At 31.2% G+C, this 21267-nt stretch overlaps 1 long non-coding RNA gene across 1 annotated transcript; it reads right to left on the reverse strand.

Annotated features, from left to right (window-relative positions):
- Positions 1–400: 400 nt before the first annotated feature.
- LOC123697678 lies at positions 401–1175 on the reverse strand. Its single transcript, XR_006752259.1, has 2 exons — positions 797–1175; positions 401–713 (listed from the first exon to the last, which is right to left on the reverse strand). It is a non-coding gene; the product is annotated as an uncharacterized LOC123697678 (long non-coding RNA).
- Positions 1176–21267: the final 20092 nt, after the last annotated feature.

Consider the following 21267-nt stretch of genomic DNA (forward strand, 5'->3'; position numbering starts at 1 on the left):
ATTTGCACACATTTTAATATTCTACAATTTTATTTGACGGACATTTTTATTCGTCCGTTTAGATGACAAAATGGTGACGCAAAAAACACAAAAATCAATAATTGTCTATAATTTGTCCGTGCGCACACGCTGACTAGCATAATATTATGTGGTAATAGTAATACGGTAACACTACAGTAATAATTTAACACTTTGACAGCGGATCACGTCCGACGTACGTGGCGCTTATTTTATGCTAATTAGCCGCATACATAATGAGCGTACCATTCTGGGCGCGCCGGCACTTTTTGACCATTTTGTTAGTTTCATAGAAAAAAAACTATAATAGTTGCGGCCGTGATTTTTTTTTCATTGTATTGAAGATATTTTATATTATTATATAAAATAATAAAAACATGTGTAATTGTATTTTTTTTATTATAAAATCAACTTAGAATGAGGCACGTTTTCAAAAAAAAAAAAAACTCTAACATCAACATTTTTCGAATTTTATGACGTGTAGTCTTTCCTGGTGTGGTATTTTTTGAAGCACGGGTCATAACACAAGGGCACGTTGCAATCTGGGCAGTAAGACTAGACCTGTTCTTCTAATCCTTGACCGCCCCCTTGTCCTTATCGGTGCTTGGTATGTCTTCTGGTATGTTCCTGCTCGGGTATGTCCTCATCACTAACTTCTAATTGTTCTTGACCGGCTCTAAACTCGTCTATTGCCTCTGAAAAACAAAACATGTAGGTACTTATTCAAAACCAAAAGCAATTACGATCTTACAAAAATACAAGTAAATCAATAGCTTACCTTCAGTTTCTATTATCGTGGTGTTCTCCTCAATATCCGAATCCTCATCATTTTGCAAAATGTCAATAATATCTCTAGTTTCTCTTTCCGAATCCAGACGAAATCGTCGTCGCGAAGTCATTTCGCGCCAAAAATTGTCACACGTCTCGATCGCTTAGGCAACTGGCGCGCGAGAGTCGAGTGTCGACCCGGCTCGTGCGATCCTTTGTTTCCCGCACCCCACACACCGCAAGTATTTGAAGTGCGTTTGTGTGTGTAGCCAAAACATTCATCTAAGCTTTGACATGACGCGGATCACGCTTACAGGCCGTTGTTTTAAAGTAAACAGTATTGAAATTCACACACGTACGCAGTACGTGATCAGCGTCTCTAACAAAAAAAACTGTCACTGACAGGGGACGTGATCGGCTGTCAGAGATTGGAAATAAATAAAATACTTAGCTGTCAAAGTGTTAAAACACTTTTGACGGAAGTCGAGCTAATAACTATTTAATTGTTCACGCAATGTTCCTTTCTCTAATAAAATCCTTTATGGTTGGTTTATCTTTATATGTATATAGTTCTAGCTATAAATGATATTTTTTATGTCTAAATAATTTGTAAATAACGATCCCAAAACAAAAATAATCACATAAGAAAGAGAATTTTTTCCTTCTTTTTTTCTCAAGACAAATTTCAAAAACGTCTCAAGTTCCTCACCATAAGTGCGTTTCTAAATATAAAAAAAAACATTTCATAAAAAAAACATAAAAGTTATCATCTAAATAATGTTTATTACGCAAAAAATTGCTCTCTCTAGGGTTTGTTAACATCAACAATTGATGAATACATTACTTTCTAACTCATGTTACATGCAAATAGTAATTGCTTAATTATTAACAAGGAGGTTTTATAATTATAACCTTTTCTTTCATTAATTGTTAACTTGAATGTAAGCTTGTCACCGTAATTATTAAGCCGTTTGTAAAACTATAGATTAGGTACATTATAAATTATCATTTTAAATAGTAACTAAAAAATAAATAAAAAATGTAGAGTAACCACAGAGAGTAACGAACTAAAAGCTTCTCAAAGATGTCTAGTATTTGAAAGTACCTACCGAAAAGCACTAGATTGCCTTCCAGATTACCTATGTGCAATTTTTTTTTTATTTTTAATTAAAAATTAGAAATAAGTAATAAGAGTAAAAAAATACGAAAAATTTTTTTGTGTTTTCAACACCTAATCCTCTAAAATTTAAGTATATTTATTCATTATATTAACATTTTTTTATGACAATTTGTATACGCATACATGTCAACAAACCCAGCAAAGAGACAATAACTCCAAAACAGTCAATTCTATACGAAATGAAAGGTGGTTATTATTTATGTACATGCATGCGACATCGCAACGATTCACAACTTTTTATAGCCATTTTCTACTCTTATTTAGCCATAGACAATTTATTCTTTCTCCCATAGACTACATTTGTAAACAATGAGTACACGTTTCCTACAAGCATTTCGGCATAGATAATATAAAATTAGAGATACGGTTTTATCTCCGCAGGTGAAATTATATAATATTCAAATGATAAAGTTATGGAATATATAATGATGCGTCAAATTATTCAAGCACTATAAAAATCCATCAAGATCCAAAATTTTAATACGCTTATGCAACATAGTTTCACATTCACTCTCACGGTAAAATGTAAAATTCACTTTCGTACAAACTGGTTTTGACAACACCTTGGCCGGTGACATAAATTGAAAAAAAAAACAAAACTGTCAAAAAACGCGGCAAGCTTTATGGCGCGATCGCGCGCTTTGTTGGTCGCCGAGTGCAGTACTGCCCGTAATTATGTACAGTTGACCATGTCGAATTACGCGTGATGAGCGACTGCGCGGCCACCGGCCTCACTCTTTCTCCCATTCCTACATAATATGTGATGTGATGTTTCATACTTGTTACGAATTGGACATATTCAAAGCAATGCACTAATGACAGTGGTTAAAAGCGCCAATTACGATTACAACCACAAAAAATATTCACTCACATGATATTAACAACATTAAAAGAATTCTAAGAGTATGTAATTGTTTGTTAAAATTAATATTAAAGTTAATATGTTGCGTGGAAAAACGAATTCATCATCCTTCACAATTATCTTGCTATTTTATTGTCATGTTCAACTAAGCAAGTTTTTAATCATTTGTTATTCCTTAAAACTTCTCTACATATGTGTAACGCATATTAAAAAAAGCGTTTAGAACCCGTTAAAATTTAATTTTTACATATTATATAGGTAAATGTAATTTTTATATATTATGTATTCTATTATACTACATGTTATTCTACATCCAGTTTTCCTCAGTTATCTCAACGCAAACAGAAAAGTGAAATACGCTAGAGACGGTTATGTATGTTTATCTTAATTACGTAATAACCGAAACAATCTTACTTTCATACAAGATACATTTACTATGCTAACACGTTTTTAATCTTAAAGAAAACCGAAGCAATAGAATATACAGTTATTAACTTTTAATTATAGAATTACGTAACATAAAGTTTCTTCTTTAAGTTTTATTTATTAACAGATGAGTCAATATTATGATACTTAGACATAACTGGATAGTGGACCAGATACATAACTGGTTATGAATTTAATAAAACTAAGGAAAGTTTAGTAGAATATTAATTTAAAGTTCAAGACAACCATCATAATACGTTTACTTAGAAACTCTATTGTTTTCTTAAAAAAAACTCCCTGCATTATTTATTGATATTTCAACTCATTTAGTTGTAGGCTTTCATTTAATTCAACTGTCGATCACAAGTCAAATCATTCAAGTCAATGAATGCAATTTGAGCAAAAACATCAAGTTTTAAATAAGAATTGAGAGAATATATCAAAAAATACATTGAGAACTTGTTTATGTATAATATTTTATAGGACTCTAATGTAGTATCATGTAATCCTACTAATATTATAAATGCGAAAGTTTGTGAGGATGTGTGTGTTTGTTACTCTTTCACGCAAATACTACTGAACCGATTACAATGAAACGTATAGATGGTAACTTGAATTAACACATAGGATAGGTTTTATCCCGGAAATCCTACGGGAACGGGAACTATGCGGTTTTTCCTTTGAAAACGCGGGCAAAGCCGCGGGCGGAAATCTAGTATTGCATAAATAAGCGATTTATGAGAAGCTAGAACCTAGAAGGGAAGTAAAATAATCACGTAGTATGTATTTTTAATTCCTTAAGAACTTAGGAACGTCGGCTAAAAACAAGGGTCACAATAGCGGATTAGATAAGTATGATTCCTCTTCACATATTTAACATTTTTTCATTCAACTACATTTTAAGAACAGCTTCTGAAGTTCTGAATCGTCATATTATATAACAAAATCAGGTACCACCAGTTTGCCGCAACAGTAACAAAAGAAAAGCCGACAAGAAACTCCGTTGTCTTTCAAATTATATAACTTTCCGCCCGCTACTTCACCTGTTTTATAGAAAATTTAACAAAATATAAACTAAACCCTTCCTCAAGAACCAATCTATCTATTAAAAAAAACCCCATTAAAATCCGTTGCGTAGTTTTAAAATTGTAAGCCTACATAGGAACGGACAGACCGCGACAGCGACTGTATTCTATATAGTGGTTATAATATAAAATAATAATAATAAACACATGTTTACATAAGGCCTGAATTTCAATACACATATAGAAGAGCTCGTAGGTATAATTTGCACGGCCTGATGAAGATCACTCAAGGAACTGATGAAAATCTTTAAATAGGAAAGCATTCGCGTTTTCTTTCCTACATCTATAACCACCATCTCTATGATGACAGACTGGCTTTTCCCGCGGCTTCGCTCTTATGGTTCTTATTCTTGAATATGATTGTTACTTTTTCTGTTGGTGTGTTTGATCTAAAATAACTATATAATTAAAAAAATTCAATCAATATTATAAATACGATGTATAATTATCACAAAAATGTGACAATTTGGTTTTGCTAAGGCTTCGAACCCCCCGAAGCTTCTTAGAAAAGAGTCGTTTATCTAAACTAATATTATAAAGCTGAATAGTTTGTTTGTTTGAACGTGCTAATCTCGGGAACTACTGGTCCGATTTGAAAATTTATTTCGGTGTTAGAATGTTCATTTATCGAGGAAGGCTATAGGCTATATTATATCATCACGCTAAGACTAACAGGAGCTGAGCCACGCGGGTGAAACCGCGGGGCCCAGCTAGTTAAGGATAAATAATTATTTTGTCAATTCTACGTGATGTATATAAATATACTTAGGTAGCTTTTATATACCTACGTCTTTCCTTAGATACCTTGAAGACAAACAAAAACCTTTCAAAAGAGACTATAATTATTTGCGTTGTTATTTTAATTCTAATTCTAACTATAGAAAGGGGCAAAGCGTATTTTTTCCAAGCATAAATCATTGTCCACAATTAAAATTCACAACGGTATTATTACAAAGACTTTTCAGCTCCAAAACTCGAGATCATTTGAATTTAATTTGATTATTGAGTAAGGTTTCACCGAAAAATATAATTACAACATCTGCACAATCTCCGCTAATGGTATAAAGTTTTATTTCTATTTTATATAACACTAAGATTTGCGCATAATTGTTGGTGTTTATTACCAGAGCTTTCACGGAAGTATGGTTATTATTGTGGTTATTATCAATATTTAATTAAACAGTAAACTACTAAGTGCTTAAATTCAGTGAAAATATTTTTCGGGAATTTTTATGTACCTATCTGTAAAAAATATTCCTCTAAAATGTCTGCTTTCAGCTTTTTTTTAAGATATTTTATAAGTATACATATTATAACAAATTATTATATATGTATTTATATGTATGATATCTATTATATATCTATGTATTATTTATAGTATATTTATTAGTATTTTGTTTTATTGTTATTATATTACATAATTTCTTGCGTATACTTTTTACCCACCTCCTTTTTCTATTTTGTTATCACATCTTTAGTTGGTTGCCTGGAAGAAATCACTTATAAGTGATAAGGCCGCCATCTGTGCTGTGTCTTCTTTTAGTACTTATAAGTTTTCTTTTCTTTTTGTAATTTTTGTTGGCAGTACAATAAAGAATTTAAATAAATAATAAATAAATTACAATTTTTAAGGCTCTACAATGAGACGTATATTTACGTAATCATTTAAACACTTAGTAAATATGATAACGTATTTTGTTATCTGCCTTTAAAACCCCAAACTTACCTGTTAAAATTTTCCTAATTCCTTTATTACTCTCAATCATGAAATAATACATGTTAATTAAAATTGACTATATTATGTTAATATCCCATACCCACTCGAGCATAATAAGTCACGGTTGTATCGTCGTTGGAAAACGCACGACACGCGGACAGACGGACAAAAAATATTAATTGGCATGATTTAATGTCATGACAAAATTTAAGTGAAATTATGAGTGATGCAATCAATTATTATGAAATACCACATACACAGCCACATATTTGTGAAACAATAATTTGTACCTATGAAATTACTTATTTCATGACTTGCGCAACTAGAATTTATGAATTAGTTAGGCGAATTCTTCTCTTTTGTTATGGCATACGTTAAGAAAGATTTATCAAAATTTATTTATTCAGAGAGGTGTACGTGTACATAAATTATTGGTTGAATATTTTCCAAATGCATAAAAACCCTAAAAATTTTAAGTTTTAATTTTTCGCGCCAAATGAACCTGAACATTAATTTAAGCATATTATGCACATATTTAGAATGGATGAATGAGGTTAAACATATTGTAGTGAAAGCAAATTTGAAGATGGCGTAAGAGAGGGGGACTTTTATAATAGTATAGCCACTTTGACTCTATCTCCACTTATTGAAACCTAATAAATTCATTACCATACCCTATCCCGAACTATTTCCTCTTGCTCACCCTTCCTAGTCCTTTCCTTTATATCCTACATGAATCATTAAATTATTCCATACATTTTCGGCAAATCATTTGTAAAGGCGACCCTTACGCCTCTGCAATTAATGTTCATGGGCGGTGGTAGTGCTTAGGCCTGTTCTACACACACGGTTTTTCGTAGCGGCACAACTGCAACGCAGCGGTACGGCCGCGGCCGAGGCATGGCACCGCGCTGCGCCGCGCCGCGCCGGCCGGGTACGTCTACAAGGTTCCATAGTTATCCATACAACACAGACACTGACGACCGTGCCTACGCACGGCAAATTAACCGTAGATTTGCTGAAAAACCGTGTGTGTACTAGAGGCCTTACAATCTTTCGCTCTACCAGACACATTGCCGACCATACCATACAGAAAGCAGACGTGGTAAGATCGAGACGTACGAAAATCAATTAAAAGAAATGTGGATTGAAAATGCAATCCATTTCCATAGAGACATGACTGCAATGTATGTATGCATTTCGATTCTAGTTATCTTGTAGAGTAAGAAAAGGAATAAAGAATAAGGCTGTAATCCAACAACACAAGGTGAATTAATGTGCTATAATAAAAGGTAATCGAAAGTAGATTGTAAATAGAACCTACCTAATTTTCAAAGAAATGAAAATGAATGGACAATGATTGACACAACATACGCACACGCAGAATGCCATTCTCTGAATTTTGATAAACAATACTAAAGTATCTTATCAAACTGCTAATCTAATCCTGTATCTGCTAAGGTTTATTATACACTTAAGACGGTTCTCATCGAACCTTTTGTTTATAGTATTATTAATGCCAATGATATAAAACATGTATAGTATTTTCATCGAATGCAAAGTCAGGGGGTTATCATGATATCTTATAGTAGTATGGGAAAGTGATGTCGCTAGACGATCTATATATAGCGTCCTTTTTCCAAACTGGTAATAATACTGTTTTAAGGCATGATAGTACGTAAACAGTAACCCCCCCGATACATTTATCTACAGCTTATGTCAATCTCATACATTCATAATCTATTCTATCAAACGTTACGCTAAACGAAAGCCACTTGTCTAGGGGGGCAGGTTGAACTGCTAGTTGAATATCAGAACAAAGGTAAGTGCTTCACAAAGTCTAGTCATTATTATGCTATAACAATTGACAAAGTACATAATTACGGACCGGATCAATCACTGTCTCTGTTGTTAAGTGCATGCTTGCTTTTCACTTATTTATTTATTAATTACTGAAATAACTATAGCTCTATTTTGAAGAACTAGCTTACCGCCCGCGGCTTCGTCTGCTTTCTCTAAAACGATTTGAAATTTAAACTATCCTATCTCTCAAGTTGGATCGAACTACACATGGTGTGCGAATTTTATTATAATCGCTTATGTGGTTTAGGAGTCCATTGAAGACAAACATTGTGACACGAGATTTATATATTATATTAAGATATTCTCAATATGTGGGCAGATATATGGTTAAGTTAATTACCTTGAAGTGGAAAGTCGGTGGTATTTGTTCAAATTTCGACGAAACTAATAAATATAAATAATGCATTTTTGAAATTCTAGAATTCTAAACTAAGGAATGCTTTTAGTCTATGAAAGTCTAACCGGTCTATGAAAGTGAAAATAATAAATAAAACATAACACAATCGGTTTAAAAAAAGCGTCGCTTACTTTAAAGTAATTCAAATACATGACATAAACATAATAATATTCAAGCTATACAGTACACACAAAAAAATAACAAATTTATACAAACATGCTGACACACTGATGATCAAACAAACGCGACTCTTTCCGCCGGAAGTTCTCCGCCAGCCATATTAAAAACAATGTCACTATTATATACCACATCACCGCAGTGTCACGACCTTTACACGAAAACAGACTAGCACAATATAGACACTACATTAATTAAAAATAAAACTCGAATCGAATAAATTTGAATTTGGAAGCGCGCGTCAATTGATCGTTAAACAATAACATTTCATTGTCTGTACACGCGTAGAAAGCAAGATGTAAAGATGACGTGCGCTTCAGTGCTTTGTTCTTCGATTCTAAGTAATGTATTCGTTTTGTAGCGCTGGTGTCGCTTGGAAAACAGTGTAGTGGGTGAATTATACTTTTTACTAAGCTCTTCTGCTCAATGTGCTCTAAATTCAAACGATAACTGGAACGGATACGTTATATTTTTACATAATTTTCATGTAGAGTTCAGAGTAACATTAAATACGTTTTTGTATTTCTTTTAAAAATGTACCTAGAGCATAATATTATGACTAATAATTTCCCGATAAACTTATTACTTTAATATTGAAAAGAAGTGTTTTATAAAAATATATAATAATTAACCAACCAACAAAATTAAAATAAATCAGAATAGGTATAATAACATTTTGTTCATGGACTTTCTTTACTAAAAAGAATTAAATATATTTTTTTTAATAAAAAATATAAACTCCTATTTATTATTCATTTATTTTTACTTAACGTTTTATAATTTAGAAACTCTACTGTGTGATTTAGTTTTAGACTTGCTATTTAATCGTATTACATATTTTAAAGAATTTTACAAAGCTTAGGATAATTATACTAGAAAGTGAAATTTTCTTTCAACTACACGCAACTGTTGAACTATCTTTATTAATTAATAAATGTGTTATTATAGAAATTAAAAGAGAAATACAAATGAATGTACGATTTAAATTTTAAATACTTGTAAACTATACCCCTGTGAAATTATTCAGTAGATAATATGATTTTTTATAGATAGATGGCGTGCGACTGGTACCACCCGATAGGCACGCAAAATATCATGATAATCGATCCAGCCGTTTCGGTGGAGTATGGTTACAAACATTGTGACTCGAGAATTTAATGTCTTTATAGAAGAAGACAAATACAGAGTAGTATAGATGTGTCCATTTTTATAGTCTCTGTTCTCATAATATTATTTCAATAAATTAATACAGTGTAGTCTCTGAAAATGCTTTATCTGTGGATGCAGCGAGGCGTGGTGACGGGTGACGGTATCGAGTTTTGGATCCACCTGCCACTTTCATAATTTGCCACCTGGATATTGTTCGCAATCACAGATAACATATTATATTACTAAGATGGTTATACTTTCCTAGAGTTCTGAAAGTGAATGTTTTTAGAAGATAGAGTAGGCAAGGTAGAGTTTATTGTATTTTATTTCATTTAAATATTTAATGGTACTGATTGCTGGATACTGGAATAATTTACGGTAAATTTACCAGTTATAAGTATAAAAAAATACATTAAATATGAATTTTTAGATTAGGTATGTACATGCAAAAAAATAATCAAAATGGGCCAAACGGTTTAAATATATTACAACGATCTCCTATACACTTTTATTTAAAACAAAGCAATTACAACAAAGGCACAGAGCTATTATTTTTGGAGATTTTAATATCGACTTGTTAACAAAAGATAAAAATACCAAACTATACAAATATACTCTTAAGTGTAATGGACATATATTACTCAATAAACTAACTAAAAAATACAGCACAAGAGACTCTTCAAAAAAATCTATCATTGACCATGTAAGTACGAACCTTCAAAATGATAATTTTCATTTCGCAATAATAAACTCATGTATTTCCGACCATAAGCACATATACGTAGAATTAAAAAAATATTTACCCCCAAAAAGTGTTAAAACTCAATATAAAGCAATTAATTACGAAAGATTATCATCCCTGTCTGACTCCATAGTTGATACTGAAATAAACAAAGATTATACAATATTAGAAAATAAAATTAAATCTATTATAGATAAAAGTAAGATTACTAAAACTAAATTTCTAAATCTGCCCCGAAAAGACTGGATAAACAAAGCAATTTTAACAGAAATTAACGAAAGAAATTTATTATGGTCTCAACTAAAAAACAACCCTAAAAATAAAAACCTTCAAATAAAATTTAACACTCAAAAAATAAAGGTAAAAAAATTTATTCAAGACACAAAAGATTCTTACTATTACCAAGAATTTACAAGGAATATAAATAAACCCAAGAAATTATGGACTTTAGTAAATAAATTAGCTAATAACAAAACTGTAAAATGTACTTTACCTACTAAATTACTTATAAATTCTGAATATATTACCGAGCCAAATGAAATATGCCAGATATTTAATAAATATTTTTCTACAATAGGATCTCGTCTAGCAAATTTAATACCCCTACAATATCAAACCAACTCTTCCTCAACCTTACCTAAATCACCATCAAAAAAGTACGAATTATCCACTTTTGATCCGTGTACACCTAATGAAATTTTAAAAATTATAAATAACCTTAATTCAAACTGTAGTACAGGTCTTGATGGTATTACCACAAAAGCAATTAAATGCATTAAAGAAAAATTGAATCATACCTTAAGCGATTGTTTCAACCAAGCTATAAGTCAAGGACGTTTTCCGGATTCGTTAAAAATAGCGAAGGTAACTCCTATCTATAAGAGTGGTTCAAAATTTGAACCTGGTAACTATAGGCCAATTTCGGTGTTGCCAGTGTTGTCAAAAATATTAGAGAAAATTTTACACACGAGATTAGAAAAATATTTAGACTCATTTAATTTTATTTCAGTGCGTCAATACGGTTTTAAGCCAAAAAGTAACACTCTGTCAGCGACTATAGACCTGACTACTAAAATAAAACAGAACATTGACGCAAAAAATTTAGTTTTGGGAGTATTTATTGACCTACAAAAGGCCTTCGATACCGTTTCTCACGAACTTTTAATAAAGAAATTAGCATCCATTAACATTACTGGTAAAGCACTAGACATGCTGAAATCATATTTAAAAAATCGATCACAAATCGTTAAAATAGATAACTACAATAGCATTCCCTTACCAATTACGTGTGGCATACCACAAGGTTCGATTTTAGGCCCATTGCTTTTTTTAATTTATATTAATAATTTACAAGATTTAAAACTAAATGGTCATCTAACACTTTATGCGGATGACACCTGTCTGTTTTATTTTGGTCCCTCTATACATGACATGATAAAGCAAGCACAAAACGATTTAAATAAATTAAATAAATGGTTTCAATACAATCTACTAACAATAAATATATCTAAAACGTGTTATATTAAATTCAAAGCTCAGAACAAAATTATTCCACCACACGCTCCACTTAAAATTAACGGTGTTGTATTAGAACATAAAACCCACGAGAAATACCTAGGTTTGCGAATCGACAGCTCTCTAAAATGGAATTATCACATCGACCACCTAAAAAATAAATTATCAGCACTTCTTAGATCTCTGCGTAATATCACTTCTTGCATTCCTCATAAATTACGCCACACCATCTACAACACGTTAGTCAAACCTCACCTAATGTATTTAATAGAAGTATGGGGTAGCGCTTACAAAAATAAATTAGCGCCACTACAAATTTTACAAAATAAAATTATTAAAACCATTTTTAAATATCCTTTTTTAACTTCTACAAATAAAATCTACGACGATACTAAAATAATGAATTTAAAACAATTATACTTTTATAATACGTGTATGTTCATCCACAAAGCGCTACATAAAAACATAAATACAAATATAATATTCTCAACATCAAATCGCCACTATCCTAATAGACGAGCTAGCTATCTTGCCCTCCCGAAGATCCGAACGAATTATGGAAGGCGAACGGCAACATACGAGGGAGCACGTTTCTATAACGGATTGCCAAGCAAATTAAAAAGTGTAAACTCATTCATTGTATTCAAAAAACAATTAGCGAAACACATCCTGGAAGACCACACGCTCAAACTTTGAATGCAATGAATGAGTACCTAACCTAAACTTATGTTTATAGTATGTAACTTACTCTAAATTTTTAACTAACGAATGATATTTTTTATAAATACCTATGTTTAAAATTTAAGTTTCTCATGTAAGTGACTTAATGTCTTAATGGGAATAAATGTCTTTAAACCTTTAAACCTTATTTAAAAAGATTTCCAATAGTAAGACGATCAAAGGCTCAAAGCACGCCCTCTCTATATTCAAAGTAAATAAGAACTCTACATTATTCAAGCAGCGCCACCAAGCGGTGTACCGCGTAAACACATAAATTTCTCTTAATAATTGAATTCATTCGTACCTAGAGCGTAAAAATGAATTCTTATAACCACGATAGATGGTGCAACTGGTCCTCTTTTTAATGTAAAAATAAAATGTACAATAACGTTTGAATTAAATTAAAAAGTGGCAAATATTTTTATGATAATATCTGAAAGCAATGTTAAGTTAAAAAGATTTCACTAATTTCTATTAGTGAAATGTTGTTTGAATCTCTTAAGTCTTTAAACTATAAACAATGAGTTTTTTTTTAATTTAGTATACACGGAGCCTCATACACCTTTAAGTTCAACTTTTACATGTTAACGCTTAACGTATCTTATTCTTACAATCGTACCTTACTAAAAAGTCCAAATAATGTTCAAAATCCTTGGAAGACTCGTAAGGGATGTCTCTATCAAAAATTCAGAAAACTGGGGATTTCCATCATATCTTAAGGCAGTATTAATTGCAGTTTGGATAAATGACAGCAGTTATACAGGTCGTCTACCACTATCACTTCCCATAAAACGAAATAATACTGCTTGAAGGCATCATGGCAATCCTCCAGTTCTTTCAAATGTATCAATGTCCTACAAGCGAGTACAAAATACTAATATTAATTGTCTATGATTTTTATTACATAGCTCCAAAAGGGAATACACATACTAGTTCGTTTAATTCTTCTACGAGATAGCAAGTTGAATGTTAATATTTTCGAATATGCATAATATAAGTAAATATATTATTTAAGAATATAATTTGAAAAAAAAGGCCGTGTACGCGGTCCGTGCGCTGTTTGGCTCAAATATGTGATTTTTCAAACCAGATTGTCCATCAACCACTTATCTTACAAACATATGAATTACTAATAATTTTAGGAAATTTTATTGTCTATATAGTTAGTTAAGAGTTTTTTTCAATTAATACAGTATTTGTGAATACCATCAAGATAACTGAGCCGATGATTACTTGATTTCACTTTTAGTGTCAATTTCGAAGCTAAAAATATCTGAAATTGCTGACAGATCTAACACACATTTTTTTTTAACTAACTGCAAAAATCCTTATTAAAATAGTTAGTTAAAAGATTTTTTTATTTTGGACTCCTAACTTACGAAATTAAAATCCGAACAATGTGAATTTTTTTAGAAATTATAGTCGACAAAATGATTATTTTCACCAAGATATTTGACTTAGTTGAATATAATTTATACATATTGCAATAAAAGAACGTCTTACTTATAAGATTAAATTTAAAAAATCAACTAAGGTACCTCTATTATTTTTCTACAATTTTTTTTAAAGTACTATAAAACACTGCGCGCGACCCGATTAAAATCAGTCGGCAGCGAGCCTTCCCAGAGAGAGGACATGTTGCTCGGCGCTCTCCTGTGGACCTATGCTGTTCATAGTAAAAGGATAGCGCAAGCCGCGATCTATCGTAATAGATCGCGGAGATTTTGACTTGCGTTAAATTGAATAAGCCCTCTTAATTCAAAATACGAATTACGTACCTACTTAAACGCTTAGAAATGGAGGAAGATTTTTATTAGAGCCAAACAATATATCATCTCAGACAAATCACGCAATTACCAAGAAGTATGACAAATGCGACCTAAATATCGATCGAAATCACATAATCGTTATTGAGTTACGATGACAAAGCTACAATGAAACAATATAAAGAGAGAAGAGACAATATTCTCAGTACGAATGACCTACAAAATGTATTAAAGAAATCGTATTTGTAGTGACATTATTGCGTATAAAATTTGATCTATATATAGATATCTATTATTTTAAATGGAGTTATCACTGATAGGTTTAATTTACAGAAAAAGGAGGTGATCGTCATGACAGTAACGCATAAACACCTAAGAATAGATAAAGTTGGAAAATAAAATAGTTTTTTGAAATAAAACATGCTAAGAAAAAGGCGTTTGAATTTTTTTTTTTGGATGATAGACTATTTTATTTCTATAGTAGTCATAAATTACCAGCATGCTGAGTAGGGTGAAGCCTAGGGCGGTTCATTTTTGGGGTCGGCAGATTTTTTGTAATCTATACTTCATATTATAAAGCTGAAGAGTCTGTTTGTTTGAACGCGCTAATCTCAGAAACTACTAGTCCAATTTGAAAAATTCTTTCGATGTTAGTTAGCCCATTTATCGAGGAAGGCTATAGGCTATATATCATTACGCTAAGTCCAACAAGAGCGGAGCCATGTGGGTGAAACCGCGGAGCACAGCTTGTATCGTATACAATATCACAAACTATTGAAATTCGATTAGCTGCACTAAGTTTTCAAATCCGCTACTGCACTTAGGCCTAACCCATCCGATGTACAAATCAAACACCCAAATTAAATGCTTATGTTTCGTTTGTTGTATATTTTTAAGTGAAACTTCTTTAGGCGCGTTAAGATTAAAATTTCGAGGTCGCGTCATGGCAATAAAGCGACGATTGGTATCTTGAATCCAAATCCAAAATCTAATTTTGCCTAAGAAGTTTCACTTCTGACACGTGTGCTCATCACACACGTTCTTTTTTAAACGATATGTTACGAACTCCTTCTGTCAATCAATGATGTAGAACAAGGCAGAACTCGCAACTCGGTTACGGTATATGCGTGTAGACCATATAATTTCAGTAAAAAAAAGTTATATTAAGAATCCCCTCCGTGAGAATGTCGGTTTAAGTTAGAGCATGCTCTGTAAGATTTTTTCTTAATCTATGTCGAAGAGTCTATAATTACCTTATTGTAGTAGTCTGTAGTCTATGGGCAATTTTGTATGTATGTAATTTGAATTACGTTTATGGATAGCTAGCATAATATAATAAAAGCTAGCATATGTCTCTAATCTTGTGATCTAAGGATTGCTCTATCAAATTCTACTCTACGTAAATCGGAACATTCGTAGATAGCAAAAAATGTTTTTTTTAAATAAAGACGTATATTACGTATAGAAGAGTGTTTACTCTCTTACAATTCTAATACATAGCACAAAACATAAATTAAATAATTCATTTTGCGAAAGCCAATCGGAAATGCTATAGACATAGGTAAGAACAATTTTCTTTAACGTTCCGTGTCACGCCGCATCACTGTATACTTATTATATAGATTTCTGGTAAATAAAGCTGTCATTATAGAAATTGTGACAGTAAGTAGTTATCTCTATTAAATACGTTATACATTGCGCGTTTACTTTGAAACACGGATAATCCGTTTATTGTAAATGTTAACTTATAATACCACAAGAGCTTCAAAATTATCGGGTATTTTCCGATAGGTTCGTTGCAAACAAATGAAGGAGTCAAGTTTTTAGTCAAGGTTAAAAAATCACGAGCGCGAAGCGCGAGTGATTTTTCCTGAAAAACTTGACGACTTTATTTGTTTGCAGGGAACCTTGAGGGAAATGCCAGATAATTTTGAAGCTCGTGTGGTATTCGGGGGATTATACCTGTCAGTTTGACGTCAACGACCAGAGAAAATTTTCAAAAAATTATCAGTATAATACCATGTAGGTTGTACCACGTGACGTCGAATGGTGCAATTCTATTGGTCGATATTTGGGTCGGAAAAATAATCAATGTAATTAAATACAAGCATGCGTATTTTGGGATGGAATAATCATTTTTTATAATCTTTCGTTAGGAAATAAAGAAATGTTACTCGATCGTTCTGACCGTGAAGATTTCGTGAAATATTACAGGACCATAGGAAAAAAATGCACCTTGTGTGCATTAACATATTAAATTGTCTACTGTCTACAATACCAATGACGTCATTACAAATCAGTATAACATAGAAATACAAATCAGTATAATATAGAAAGAACACTATTAAAAATACTTTTTGGAAAAGTGCATATAAACACAGTTGAAGGTTCTTCTATCTTATATGCCTATTTAGATATATATGTATATGGATATATATTAATTATGACATTTATATAAATCGAATCAGCGCCTGCTTAGTTTCAAAAGAAGGTATTTGTTATAACACTATTTCGACATAAGTACATAAATTTTGATTGAGGAAATAGTAATGATAAATATTCTACGGTTCAGTAATTGTTACACATACATACGTAGAACTTATGGAATAACTGTATTATTTGTAATTATAACAGTTATTTGTAATTATATATTATAGTTTGCGATAAAATACATGTGAAAGATACCTACTACCCCTTGTACCACATAACTAGCTGTGCTCTGCGGTTTCACCCGCATTGCTCCGCTCCTGTTGATTATATTATGTTGATATTTTTGGTTTTATGACATTCGAATGCTTTATAAATATAAATTTAAGTATAAAAAATAGAAAAAGTAAATCCTTTAAATATATTTATTTTTGTACTGAGTGATAATTAATTTTAATGCAATTTAGCATGATTATTATAATTTCAAAAGCTTCTACCAAAACACTATTAGTTGCTACATGACCACTATAATATTTAATATAGGTACTTTAAATATACTCTCAGCGTAGGTTTAGTTAGAAGTCTATAAACAAGGGTATTTGCTTGTTTTGCTTTCCTTAAAGATTATATTGAAGCTCATACCTACTTTCACTATGAAGAAGTATCAATACTTTTACAATATTAAATTTATAATATCTAAACAGTTTACGAGCAAGCTCTACCTTGCTTTTCTAAAACAATTTGACATTAAGAAAAATCTGTTTTATTAGGTAACTACCATAATACAATAAAAATATTCATTTGCATTTATTTATTTATTAAATACAAAATTAATTTCCCTTCAAATAATTACGATATGACCGTGACGTCACATCCTACCAATCTTCATCTCCTACAAGTCTTAAAGCTTACTTCCAGTGTGATAAAGTGCTGTCGCTACATGACCTATATAGCGCTGTCATTATTCCACTTTCGAAATAATACTGCATTAAGGGTGCTTTTCCACCAATAATGTGCGACGATGTGTAGCGAGGAATGTGTTTGTAAATAACCAATCCTATCGCTTCATTTAGTTTGAAGTTGGAAGCGTTTAGCGTTTGAAGTGATACTATAGGTTAAAAAAAGAGTGTGTGTACTTATGTACACGCGTTAGAAGTTATACTTCTTTGGCGTATGGAAAAAATACTAGAATATACAACTTGAACATAGTTATCAATTTTCATACCACATAGAACTAACTTCATGCTGTTAAATTTAGGTGTCGGTGTGCACGCGCATCGTAAAAATTCACTCTCATCATTTTTCTCCATCGCGCCAAAAGAAGTATAACTTCAATAAAAATAAAACACATTCCACATTACACATCCTCGCACATTATTGGAAGAAAAGCACCCTAAAAGGGGCATTATCAAAAGTCACAAACACACTTGCACGTTATAAATAATTGGCTAAACACTTAGATGAGCTAAAACAGTCGCCAGCACGCTCCAGTTATCACATAGAGTACGCATTCACTTCGTTGTACTGTATATTATACTAATTTTAATTTAACTACACCTAGTCATACAAAGTTATTTAAAAGGCATTATAGTTTTTTTTTTTTTTTTTTAATAACTGTATCGGTGCATCTACATCTACATCTTGATGCTATTAAACAAAAAATGTTGTTCCTACATTTGTTTATTTGGGGTGACTCATCTCCAAAATGGCTCTACCAATTTTCACGTGATTATCACTGTAGCGTTATTCCAAAAAGAAACTCATATATTTAGAAACTATTACAATTTACGAAAGAGTAAACTAAATTTAGAGCATCTCTATTTCAATTAAAAAAAGTTAAATAGTCGTTTTACTATCCTAGTAATAACATACATACAATAATGCTATGAAAACTCGGTTCTTGGTCATGAAGGTTATCCATAATAATTGAAGTTAAGTATTACATTTTTGTTTCAAAACGTCTAATATTAAACACGTTTATTTCTTAAGTTTCTATATAAATAGCATCAATTATTTGTAGAGCTTATATCTCCAACAAGCCACTTAGTCCAATATTTTCCTTCCTATTGCAGTTTCATAATGCTGTATTAAAAACCTATCATTATGAACGTTACGTGCAAAATGTACGTAACTCTCGTAATCATATTACCCAAGTATCGGTTTTTAATAATTTGCAAGTCTATCCATTTATTTTTTTCATAATATAGATAGCAAAGGCTCGTTGCCGCGCAAGTTGCCGCGCAAAAATGTTGTTCTTTTTTTTCTACACTAAACTGTCAAATATTTATAACAAAAACATTAGGAGAAGTTTATACATTTTATCGTATTTAAATGTTTAATTTAGTTAATTAATGTATTTCCGTAATAGACAATGTACAAAAAAATAATACTTAAACAAAATGTTTACATTGAATGTAGGTACATACATAAAATTCCTGTTCGCATAAAATTCCTGAACGTATGTCAGACTCGGATTGTTGTGATCTTTTTATACTGCTCTACATTTCCCGCAACTTTAAAAGCAATGCTTTTTTTATAAAATTTGAAACACTAGCTTCAATAATACATCTTTTATATTACATTATCGTTTATTTTATTACCAGCTAAAATACTTACCTATTATACTTAAGTCTTTTTATTTTTAACGAGTCAGACGCAAAAAATAAATTATTAATTTATTTCATTTAAAATTTATTACCTACTTCCATCAGCTTACCTTCAGATGACCTTGACAATACATTATAGCTTATTTGAAGAAAGTGAAAATTTTATTACAATATTTATGTGGTCCGGTTTATTGACCTCAAATGACATTATAATCCTACTAATATTAATAAGCCGAAAGTTTGTACGGATTTTTTTTTTATATAAAAGAACTTAAAAAGATGTTTTTTCCTATTTTATACAAAATAAAGGGAAATAATTTGGACTACGTTTACCTATTTTTTTTAAGTAGAACCTACCTATCAACATGATTTTGTCTCTATCCTTCATTTGTGTATTATCAATTTAAAATTCTTTCACAATGTAAATAAAGTAATAAATATGAAAAAAAATTGACCACGTTCGATAATGTGTGATTTAAAATTAAAATCATATTGTTATTATTAGATGCGACAGTACACTTATGAAACAAAATGTAATAATGTCAAGGCCAAGTTACCTACCTATATTTTATTACCTACTTAAATTGGGAAAACATAAAAAACTGGAATATTAATAAGCTAACACATATATATTTTTTATATATAAACTCTAACAAACGTTTATTTGTTTAATATGTAGTTATTATTCTGCTTTTAACATTTTTTCTCTTATTCAGTAAAAAAAATATTTCGATTGTAATATTATATTGCGGTATATAAACGACTCGATAATATTATGGTAAAATGATAATATTACTTCAAACGTGCGTTTTTAATCCAACGGACCTATAAAACTCAATCAGAAAAACATAACTGTACTAATATAAACTTTAAATTTCAGAGTTGCAAGCAACTGTAAATTTACACGTTACAAAAATATGTGAGGAAAAAAAATTTACATTTTCCTCAATTTTCATTGCCTCTACAATGTAAACAACTTACCGGCAAAATTGTAATCCACAATAATCACAACACTCACACAGAACACAAACCACAGAACGCATTCATGTCCATAGCCAAGATACTGTTAATTAAAAAGTTAAGAAAAAAAACCAAATGTCAAAAATTTAAATTTCGAACGTGTGAAATGGCGGCGCGCGCGGATGTATCGTCAGCCGGCCAGTGAATGCGTGCACAGATCATATCGCGGTTACGTGGTCCAAGTTACGGTAATGTTTGGCTACACGGATTAAGCTTCGATATTTTTATTACAACACTATAGATGTGACCTTATAGTCCATTCTTTTTCAACTGTGCTGAATTATCATTCAATGTATGAAAATAGACAAGTAAATTATCAAGTGCATTACGATTTGATTTATAAGTACTAGATTGTGTTTATATTGCATTTTTGATGCAATACAATTACAGTCTGTAATGATATATAATGATAGAGGATAAATAATATAAATCTAATGTCAAATGTTGCTCTACATAAAAATTAAAAATACAACCTGTAGTCAAAAGAAAAATCCGCATAGTTGTCATTCCCATGGAATTTTCAGAATAAAACATATCCTATATCCTCTCTTAAACCTCAACCTATCTTTAGGATTAGGATAGTTAAGGATAGGGTTATGGAAAATAAAATAAATAATTTGTTACAAAATTTACGGATATCTATTTTTATAACCCCATATCTAACAGTAAAATCGTGCAATGATGCGAATCTCAAACGTGTTTATTTATAACATAAATGGCGCTAGAAATTGAATTAAAAGTAAATCAAGTTCTGAGATTTACTCCTTGTTTTATCGTGAAAGTAGAGTTTTTACTTTTATTCCTATGTGAGTTTTCACGGAAAAACTGT

Source organism: Colias croceus, chromosome 15, assembly GCF_905220415.1.
Source record: "Colias croceus chromosome 15, ilColCroc2.1".
In the NCBI taxonomy this organism is placed as follows: domain Eukaryota; kingdom Metazoa; phylum Arthropoda; class Insecta; order Lepidoptera; family Pieridae; genus Colias; species Colias croceus.